The following is an 11,005-nucleotide window of genomic DNA, read 5'->3' as shown; positions in this document are numbered from 1 at the left end:
TGACAGACCTAGGGAATGGGGAGGATCCACAGCACTCCAGAAGATTTTGACCAATCCACCTGTTCTCATTTTACCAACCCAATTTTAGGAGTCATTTACTGCCAGAGTACTCCATTCAGTGTGAGGCTTTCTTCATGCTCAGGATGTTACATGATAAGATAAAGGGTACCAGAGGAGTGGGCTCCTCCTCTTACTGCTGTATTTACAGGCACCCTTTGTGTCAGGCAAGCTCACCTGGTGACTTTTCCTTGCACACTACCTGCACACCTGCATCCCCATGTTCTTCAAGGCTTTCCTTACATCCTCAAAGTCCATTTCTGTTCCTTCCAGCTCTGTGTTATTTTAAAGCTTGTTTGAATCTAACCCATGACAGGAGACTTCACCTCTTTGCCATCATGAGTATCAGTTGTTTTCTTGGACTCTCCTAACCTTTGTCATTGGGCTGTTAACTTGTCACTTATTTCATAGTAATTTGTGACCACAAGGTCTAGATCAACTGTTGGGTAGACTTCTAAGTGACTGGTAAAAAGGATATATCTTCACAGCATTCCACGAATGATGAATGATAAACGAGTAAAGAATATTTACCAGTACTCTTTAGAAACTAGTGCTGCTACTTTGTAATTCAGAAAACATTTTATGAATTCAGTGAAGACATACACCATACTCATCATACTCACCACAGCCAGGTGTAGCATCTAGACATAGTTTCTATAACAATTTGTTGAATAAATTGGAAAAAAAGCCTATACTATATTATTATCCAAAACCTTTGGTGTTGCTTTTTATTTTTTTTTTTAATGATTTGGTGCCTGCTATAATGAGAGGTTTTTAAAATTTTTCTTCAACTCTTGTGTTCTCATTATTCACTTTTTATCATAAGTTGAAATTTTGACCTGCCCCTTGACCCCCATTCAGAGGGTAAATAGAGTAACTTGAAGTACCCTGTTACTAAGATAATGTATAAAACTAGAGGCTCTTTCTTCCATCGTGAGCATTCTATCAGCTCACAACACGCACTCCATAAAGCTGATCTCACAGGATATAGGGGCTTGTTTAACTGTTAGGAGATTTAGCGCTGCCTTAAAGATCTTACCCTGATACACTACAGAAATTGCTGTTCTATATTCTTTCCAGGCACACTAATTTCAATTCCTCTGATTTTAATGTAGCTCATGCCTTGTAACGTATTCTGTCTTTACTGGATGTCATTTATCTCATAATTGTCAGAAATAGCTTTTATCATACTTGAAAGTAAACATTCATCAATTCTCACAGTAAATTGTGTAGAGAAAAAAAAACACTGGGAAATCAGTAGCCTATGCACATGTGGTTTAGAAATGATCTTTCTGGTGTCAACTTTGCAGCATTCTTCGGTAACACATTCAACTTCTGTGAATGACAGCTAGACTTTCCTTACTTTGGTGGGGAAATTTACTGGGAGTAGAAAAGTGGTTCTTGGAAAGTGAGAACTTGAGGATTGGACAATGAGGAGAGGGCAAGGAGAAAAGCTGGGAAACGTGACAGGGGCAAAGCCATACATTTCTATGCACAAGATGGGTAAGGCAAAGATCCTGAGAATCTGCAGCATGTTTTTGAAACTAGCAGTTAATTGGTAGGATTCTCACCCTGACTAACTATATATGCTGATACCTGTGAACTAAGCAACTGCACTGAAGATAGCAATGTGTAATGGTAAAGTCATGCTTGGAATGCCTGTCATTCTGGTCTTCTAAATATGTACTGCTTGTCATGTCATACCAATTACTGCCATACTGTCTCTCAAGTAAATGTTTGTTTTTAAAAAAAGGCAATAAGTAAAAACAAGAGGCAGGGAAAAAATATCACAGGAAAGTTCTGCTACAATGCTGTATTATGGTTAGGTTTCTTAATTTCTGTGTAAAATTATGTAATTGTTTATTCATATTTTTTCAAAATTTTTAAACTTTTGTCTTCATATTCTGCAGAGACTTAAAGTTTAACATATCAATACTTGATGGAAAATACCTGTTCCATGTTATACCTAAGATGTTTGATATTCAGACAGATAGTTAGGTTAAACCCAACTGCATATGTTGTAGGGTAATAATAAGCTTCTCTTCTGGAGGGTTAACAACCTAAGTTTTCAGACCAAAAATCAGAGAAAAACAAGGGTTAAAACAAGGGTTGCAAGGACAGCCAACATTTTGGCCATAGCCTTTCAAGGTCAGTGAAGACTCAGGACATAGGAGACCCTAAACTGTGACATTATGTAACTCAGTTGTATCTCAAATTTTCTGATCAAGGAGATCATGGGGACACAGAGGAATGTGATCGATGATGTAGAATGTGCCTAAGGAGAGTCACATGGAGAGAAAACATTCTCTCAGGCTTTCAGAGAGAGCAAATTGGCCAAACAATGGCCGTGACTCATCCATATGGCTGACACTGACAAAGGATCTACAAACTGCAGTATAGGGTTTCAGGATAAATTCTGAGGTGATTTGACTGACCTCAGCAGATACAAAAGTTACATTTCTTGTTATATAGGTCTTGCTTTATCTTAGTCTTAACCATCCAGCAGAAAAGTATGAAAATGAAGTATAAAAGGTAAATCCACATTAATATGCTGAGCTGTAAAAAGCTCAAGTCAACAACTTTGGACATTGCCAGTCTTATGGAAAACTCACTGTTATGGACTACTGGACTCTATTGGGAGATTCTGCTGAATTCAAGCACCTACACTATTTGACTAACAATGGAATGCCCTTCTCTGACAAAACTAATGAAAAAAGTGGGATAGAAATGAATGACCCTTTTGTACTGTATACTCAAAATAGTTACGATAGATATACAGCTCCACTCTCTTAATTCAATGAATAGAGAGGTTTGTTGTAATAGTGTTTGATACAGGATATCATGTCTACATCTTATACATTGAATAACCACTAAGACAACAATATGCAGTGTATTAATTACTGTAAAATGTGCCAGTAATCAGTTGTGAAACTGTCTCATTGATATTTGTTTCTCAATAAAATTATTTAAGAAAAGAAAAGTGGTCCTTGGACATATGGACATATATTTCAGTATATATATATATATATATATATATATATATGATTCAAAGTGGACCATTGAGATTAAGAGCTGAAAACACAGACTCTGCATATTTACCTAGAGCTGAAAGCATGGACCCTAGTGGGTTTTTTGTTTGTTTGTTTTGAGACAAGATCTCACTATGACAGTACAGCCTGGCCTCAAAACCTTATGTAGCCCAGGCTGTCCTTGAACTCACTATACTCTTCCTGCCTCAGCCTCCTGAATACTGGGATTACAAATGTGTGCATTCACGCCAAGTTGACCCTAGTATTCTGACTGGCAGCAACAAAAGGCTTCATTCATTAATTCATCCAAGAATTATTTATTGAACATCCTTCTTAGGTGAGATACTATTGGAGGTACAGAGGGACAAAGTTGAAACCATACCAGTATATCTTTGTCTGGAGACAAACATTAAGCAGAGGATTATATTAGTAATCATTTCGTTACTGTTGTAATTGAGGTAAAAGTAAAAAAGAATTCAGTGTGCTATGAGAGACTATAATAAGAGGCCCCAGTCTCATTTGAGGTGGTGAGTTGTTGGACAGAGGCAGGGTGGAAGTATCCAGAAAGGCTTCCTACAAGGAATGTTATTTACTCTAAGACCTGAAAAATAACTGGGAAGTAGCAAAGTAGAGAAACAAATGACCAACTCCTCCAAATATGAGAATAATAAATCCTTATAAAAACTACATTCTTTTGATAGAGTCTCAATTATGCTTGCCTAATCCTAATCTATATTTTTTATTACTGAAAGTTGGCCAGAAGGACTGTAGGCTTTATAAAACCTAGTGAAAATATCTGAATTATTGAGGATTTGAATGCTGTGAAAGAAACTTTGAAGATCAAGACATGAGCAAAGATTGTAAATGCTCATCAAGAGAAAAACGCTGTTTATAGACCTCACATGAGGGTTGAGCCATTCTTATAATTCTTTATAGAAAAAATGTTTTTGTTGGTATGTTTCTCGACATAGTAACATATAGATCATATTGCATCTAGTATGTTATCCAGCTATAAGAAAACGCTTAGGATTTGGTGTGTTAACGAGGTAACCACTGCATTCTCTAAATATGCAAAGTACTATATTAAAGAAATAAAAGTAGAAAATGAGACCTAAACAAGGAGAATCAGAGGGACAGAAAGACATTAAGCAAGGTGAATAAATTTAACAGGCAATTTTATGAAAAGTGTTTTTAAAATCAAGTGACAACACTTTCTATTCTTATACAAAAGTAATACGTCCATTAAAGACTACTATCATTTTATACTAAGAAGAAAAATAAACATATGCTGAAGGGAAAATTGGCTATAATTTTCTCTATCCCTTAATTTGAAGCCAATGTTTCTTTGGGTGAGTCCAACATGCAGTTCCTATGTGAAATTCACTTGTGTTTCCTGCCAATTACAGATGGGCGGAGGCCAGGACACCAGCATTTGCAGTTGGATGTCAGCGGGGCTGCTGTCTCCTGAGCAACCACTTGACTCCTGTTATTGAATTTAATTCTAGCAGCAACTTCTTGTCACATATGGGAAAATTAAGGCTTAGAGAGATGAACTCATTTGCCGAAGTATTTAAGCCAGGATTCAGGTGTAGTCCAAAGCCCATTTTATATCTTCTCAATTAAAGGCAAACAAATTCTTCCTAGAAGGACTGCCTGATTTTCTTTATGATTGTGGATTAGTAGCTTTCTATAAAATTCTGAAAGGTCTCATAAAGATAAACTTACATCTGGTCTGTGGTTCAAAGAGAATATTCTTAACTAGATGGTAAAATGTTTGTTCAAAGAGCTGAGCATTGGAACAGAGCATGATTTGTTAATGACTTTCTTACTCATGTATCCTTATAAACTTTAAAATTGTGACTATTTCAATACAAAGATCTTGGCAGAAGGAGGGATTGAACTCAGGCCCTTGTACTTGTCAGGGAAGCACTTATTCCACTGAGCCATCTCCCCGGGCCCCAAAGATCTTAATTTGAGAAAATTAGAGCTGCAGGAGAGCACACACAAATAAATCAACATGTTTCTATCCAAAGTTTTATGAAATTTATCCTAGCCTGTTGCCTCTTAACATATTTCCCAGAAATGTATCCATACTACATATAAAATTTTGTATTACTTACTACTTAATACTGTAGTACAGATTTTTATCCCTTACTAAAAACTTCTCTTAAAGATCATTTTAATAATGTGGCAAATGGGCACTTACATTTTTGTTGCATAATTTAAAGACATGAGATATTCTCTTAATAAATCAATCATTGACTCATTTTAGCATTGCTAAAGGAAATAGCATAATAAAATTAAATTTTTTCAATGAAAACTTTTCTAAAAATAATTAATTTGCTTCAGATTAATACATTTGCTCAATGGAGTAATTCACAGCAAACCTCCTAGGTTAAACTGTATACTTTTCCAGACTTTTGATGACATTCTGATCAAATTTCTTTAACTATATTGTGGTTCAGGGCAAGAAATTGTTTACTTTTTTTTGCTTTTTAAAGAAATATTTGGTAGGAAAGCATTTTACTTTTATCTACTTTTAAAATTTTTGGTGCTGGAAATTGAATGTAGGGTTTGATGCATGCTAGGCAAGTGGTGTATTATTAATCTACAGCTTCAGACATTTTTCTTTTCTGCTATACTAGGGTGGTGCTAAGTTGCCCACACTGGCTTCCAACTCATGATCGTGCTGCCTCAGTCTCTTGAGTAACTAGGAGTAACTCTTTAGTTTTTGCTTTTCAGTTGGATAAAGACAATACTTCTGTCACTACAGAAGATAATAGACATACCCCCCCTTTCTTGGCATTTAAGGCATGAATATGTAACAGAGAGAGAGAGATAGAGATCTGGGAGTCAGGACCTTCCCAGCTCTAATCTAGGTCTCTTGCTCAGGCATTGTGTAAATGCAAGTTCAAGCAAATTATTCAAACTTAGACCTCATTCCCTCACTTGTAATAGCGGGTTGACTGGTACAGTCATTGGATTTTACTCTTTAGATTTCAGGAAGCAACAGGATGAGAGAAAGACACCATCCTGTAGAACCCAAAAGTGACCAACCTGCTGTACCAAAAGTCCCAACTCCTGTGTCCTTAGGTTTGCCTCATTTCCTTTTCACTCAGCAGAATGTCAGGAGGGCATCATCCTTGCATTTATACTGAAAATCAAGTATTCTGGCCAGTGAAGAAGATAGTTTTGGGGTGCATATCCCAAAGATTCTTCCACAATCTGCACATCAAAATAGGCAGATGGCTATTTTTTCTGCTTCTGTAGTGCTGACCTTGGGCACCAGTGATTTTTTTGTTCAATATTTCTGTTCTTTGGTATCTCAACAAACTGAGCTTTGAATGTTTCAGCAATGTGACGATGCAAATTATCTTCTTTAATCCCTTAGGTATAATAGACTCTTAGAAAGCATGACTTGCACATACAAACACAGGTGCTCTATCTCTTCCAAGTCATCAGAATTCCTGAGAGTTGTGCCTAGCAGTAAGTGTCTGCTTTAGCTTAAAAGGTTAATTATTTTATCAGCTAAAGAGTTTCTCAAGCATCTTCCAGAGCAGAAATATCTATAACAACATTTCTGGGTAATGAGGGGAAACATTTTCATTAATAAAAGTATGCAAGAATGGGGAGGCAATTGCACAGAGGCTAAAGGGTAAGAACAGAATGCCAGGGGGAAGTAGTTAATCGAAAGGCTATCTAGTTTTTATTGTGTTTTGCAACAAATTCTGTGGAAATTTTATGTACCACTTCAGACAGAAAATGGTAGAAATTAATTATATCCAGCTCTGCATTTCCAGTGTTCATGCCTTTATTTCAGCAACTGCCTTATCATGCTGTGATAACCATGGTACCTCTGTCCTTCCCACTGCTCATCCTTGAAGATGGAGGTGGCCACCTATCTCCTGCCCCCAGCACCAGGCATAGATGTGACACGTGGTATGTGCTTTATAGATGCTTGGTTCTTTTTACAAATGAAAAATCGGCATTTAGGAAAGTCAGCATGAAATAGATGATTGTCAGCAGTCAGTGGCAGTTGAAAGGAAAACAGACCTCATCACAGAGAGTCAGACTAAGAAGGGGAGTATTCCTCAGGGATGTGGCCAGCAATGACAAGGGCTGAAAGTGACCTTTGATGTATTCTTTGTGACCAAGAAGATTTATGAGGTTGTGCCTGCAAATTATGTCATGCAGCACTTTGGATGAAAAGTAGGTCTGAATGACACAGAAGATTGCTAAGTACTATTTTAGCAGATCACTGAGATGGATCTAGAAGTGGAACAAGACAGCTCTTCCCATGGAGACTGGGGAATCAGCTGCAGCTTTGTCCTGTGTCTGTAACTCTTTGGGTCCTCAGAGCTACCAGACGACAGAGTAGCTCTATGCTTGGGCTGATGGCATTGTTCTGGGAACCCCACATGTCTTGACTCACTCCTATCATCACTCGCTTTCTTTCTGACCCCTCTATCCTGGATCACATCCTGCTCCATGGCTTGATACATGCCCTGCCTGGCTGTGCCCTTGGTGTACATGTAGACACCTATTCCAGGCACAGATAGGCAAAGGAAAAGTAATTAAGTGAAATGACAGACCTCAAATACAATTCATTCAAGTTTGCCCCATTGCTTCTGTACTACCTTCACGTCAATGAGTACTCACTATGTTCTAAGTGCAGTGTGGCACTCTTTATGGGAATTGCTGTATTTATTTATTTATTTATTTATTTATTTATTTATTTATTTTTGTATTGTAGGGAAGAGTCTACAGGGTGTTCAGGGTCTCACTACTAGATCGGACTCATAGTGATCCACCTGTTTACAGCCTCCCAAGATCTGGGATTACAGGCATCACCATCACGCCCAGTCTCAATTGCTGTCTCAGCATGCCCCCAGGGGCAGGGCTGGCACAGCAGGCCCGGGGATCGAACCCAGGGCCCCTGAGCCTGCTTGCAGGTGCTTTAATCTGCTAGGCTATTTGACTGGCCCTGCATTTATTCTTGATGAGAGCTCCATGAAGAAGTACTCCAGTAATATAGAAACTTGATAAAACTGGTTAGTATATGGGGTCAGGGAGATGGCTCAGTAGAATAAGCGTTTGCCTGGCAAGTGCAAGGGCCTGAGTTCAATCCCAGGTTCTTAAAAACAAAAACCAACAACAACAACAAAAAAAAACCACACACACACACACACACACACACACACAAAAACCAAAAAACAACCCAGCAAAATACTGGTTAGTAGGACTCCAAGGAGCAAGTGTTTCCTTTAGGAACAAGAAGATTAAAAACTAAAATACTTTGCTATTTGTGTGGTTGGATACTATGGTAGAATTCACTTTGGTGGCTCACTTGAGGTTAGAGACAATGCAATAAGAGTAAGGGGTGCTTAAACCAGAGAAAAGTTTATGATTTATGTGATTTTCTCTTTCCATTTAAACTGTGCAGATGCTGATCTTGTTGGAAGCCATGCAGAAAAGCCTTAGTCTGAAATGTCATTTCACTCCAGTCTCTTTAGTGCTATGCAGTATGGGTTGCAAGATGTGCTGAAATGTAAATTTAATGCTGTTGTATTCTGAGATATATTTGCTTGGTGTTTTTTCTCTGTGTATGTAGCTTCTGTTTTTTACTCAATACATTCTATCTTCATTGTTGATTCAATTGAGGACTGACATCCTGACATTGAAAAGATGGAGCAAGATTATATCTCAGAGTAAAACAAGCAGGAGAGGAAATGGAAACGGGAGTAAATACTGATACTTGTGTGTAAAGAAGCAATTTTCATCTTGCTTTACATGGTTCTTAAAGAGCCTATCATGTTTATGTCTACGTACTTCATTGCAAAGTGAGTCAGTGCTTGTTTAATTTCTTCAGGTTTTACTGATGACTTGATTTTTCCAGAAAAGCCAAGGGAAACAATCAGACAAACAAATGTATGATCACCACTTGCACTGATTGTCAATGGCTTTTCTCCCCAAAAAAGGAGGTTTCTAGTTGTTGCGACCCCAGCGACAAAGCAGTGATGTGTTCCGGGCTGTTATTTGTGGCATTCGCTTCCAAATTATGGGCTAAAGATATGGGAAGATCTTTACAATTCATGAAAAGGAGGCCTGAATGACACAGAAGATTGCTAAGCACTATTTCAGCAGGTCACTGAGATGGATCTAGGAGTGGAACAGGACAGCTCTTCCCAGGGAGACTGGGGAATCAGCTGCAGCTCTGTCCTGTGTCTGTAACTTCTTGGGTCCCCAGAGCTGCCAGGTGACAGAGTAGCGCTGTCGGATGGAAAATTCTCTTCTTGAGAAACACACATTCGTGTTCCTTGTGATACAAAACACACCCTCTGCTGCACAGATTTGTTTTCTTCATCCATTAACTTCTTCCTTTTGCTTCTGAACTACCTCCAAAGAAATGGAACTGGATTTTATATAAAAACGGTGAACCTCTTTTTTTTTTTTTCTTTTTCTGAGTTGAAAGATTTCTTTGCCTGACAGATTTGCTGCCACCTGTGTCTTCAGGCTTTCCCTCGCTGATAAACAGCCCATGGATTATACAAACATAACTGCGTTTCCATTATCTGCCCCCGACAAATTACAGCCTTCCAGGAGAACTACTGTAGCAGAGAGCAGGTGTTCAGTTTTAAATTATCTTCCTTTTCTTAAGTCCTTAAAACAAGGCCATGATTCTTCATATTCCGTTGAAATAGCAAGTGCTCAGGCTCAGGGTTCGCTGGGAAATCGCGGCGGGCTCAGCCCCTTCTCTTCCCTTCCCCTTTCTGGGGCATCTTCCCAGCTCGTGGCAGCAGGAGCCAGGGCTACGGGTGGAAGTGCCCGCCAATCACAGCGCCTCTTTTATAGCTAAGCCACATATTCTTGGTTGAGGTCGTTTTTTACATTGTTATTTGATTTTATAGAGCTCTATTCGATAAAGAGACCACAGACACATTGCTGAGATGTGTGCAATGTGACAGCTTAATGAGAAGGACAGAAAAACTGGCTTAAAAAGGCTATTCAGTTACCTTTCAGCCTTAGCGAATGCTACAGTTTTGGAAGAGGTGATTGAGAAAGATCATTTGTCATACCCAGTGGTAGATAGAAGAAACTAATTTGGCCTGTGTAATTTGGTTAATTTCCTTGCAAATAATTTAATAAAAGAGAGACTGTGTTCGCTGTTTTGCTCTCAGAATTTCATTTTTGTTATGGAAATAATATACAATTTAAAAATAGATTACCCTGCTTTTTTTGTTATTACAAAGTACATTTGTAAGACATTCTATAAATTGCTTTGGTTTCTGGCTGTGGAGTCGGAGAAGCCTTTTCCAGAAGAAAGCTGATTCTCACTGGCCCCAGGTTAGGGAAGGAGGGGTCCTAGTCATGGAGAAGTTTCCTAGGTTGGCTTCCCTGATTCTATTTGGTTTTCTGGGCAACTGACAAGCCCTTGTCAATAGGGTGAGGGGATATACTACATCTATCCACTGTAGTGTTGAGGCATACAAAGAAGGGTCAATTGCCCAAGCGGAGTGACTTGAAGTCCTTTCACTTTATGAGCCTCAGTTTTTCAGTCTGAATAATTGGAATATTTTTTATTTATTTGATTTTTAAAAATAATTTTATTGAGAAACAAATAGTAATGAGACAGTTTCAAAACTAGTAAGCAGGAGAGTTTCAATAATTAACAGATCGCATATTGTTATCTTCTTAGTGGTTATTCATAATACAAGATGCTGACATAATATCCTGTCTAAACATTATTAGTACAAATCTTTCTTTTCATTGAATTAAGAGAAAGTAGCTGCATATCTATCCTATTTTGTATATACAGATACAAAATGTTCATTCATTTGTTTCCCCTTTTTTTTGTTTAGTTTTGTCAGAGAAGTGTATTCCATTGTCATTTAAATATTGTAGGTATGTGAATTCAGCAA

This window comes from Octodon degus, unplaced genomic scaffold (genome assembly GCF_000260255.1).
Source record: "Octodon degus isolate 3935 unplaced genomic scaffold, OctDeg1.0 scaffold00090, whole genome shotgun sequence".
Taxonomy (NCBI): Eukaryota; Metazoa; Chordata; class Mammalia; order Rodentia; family Octodontidae; genus Octodon; species Octodon degus.
Note: the sequence above shows the minus strand (reverse complement) of the source record.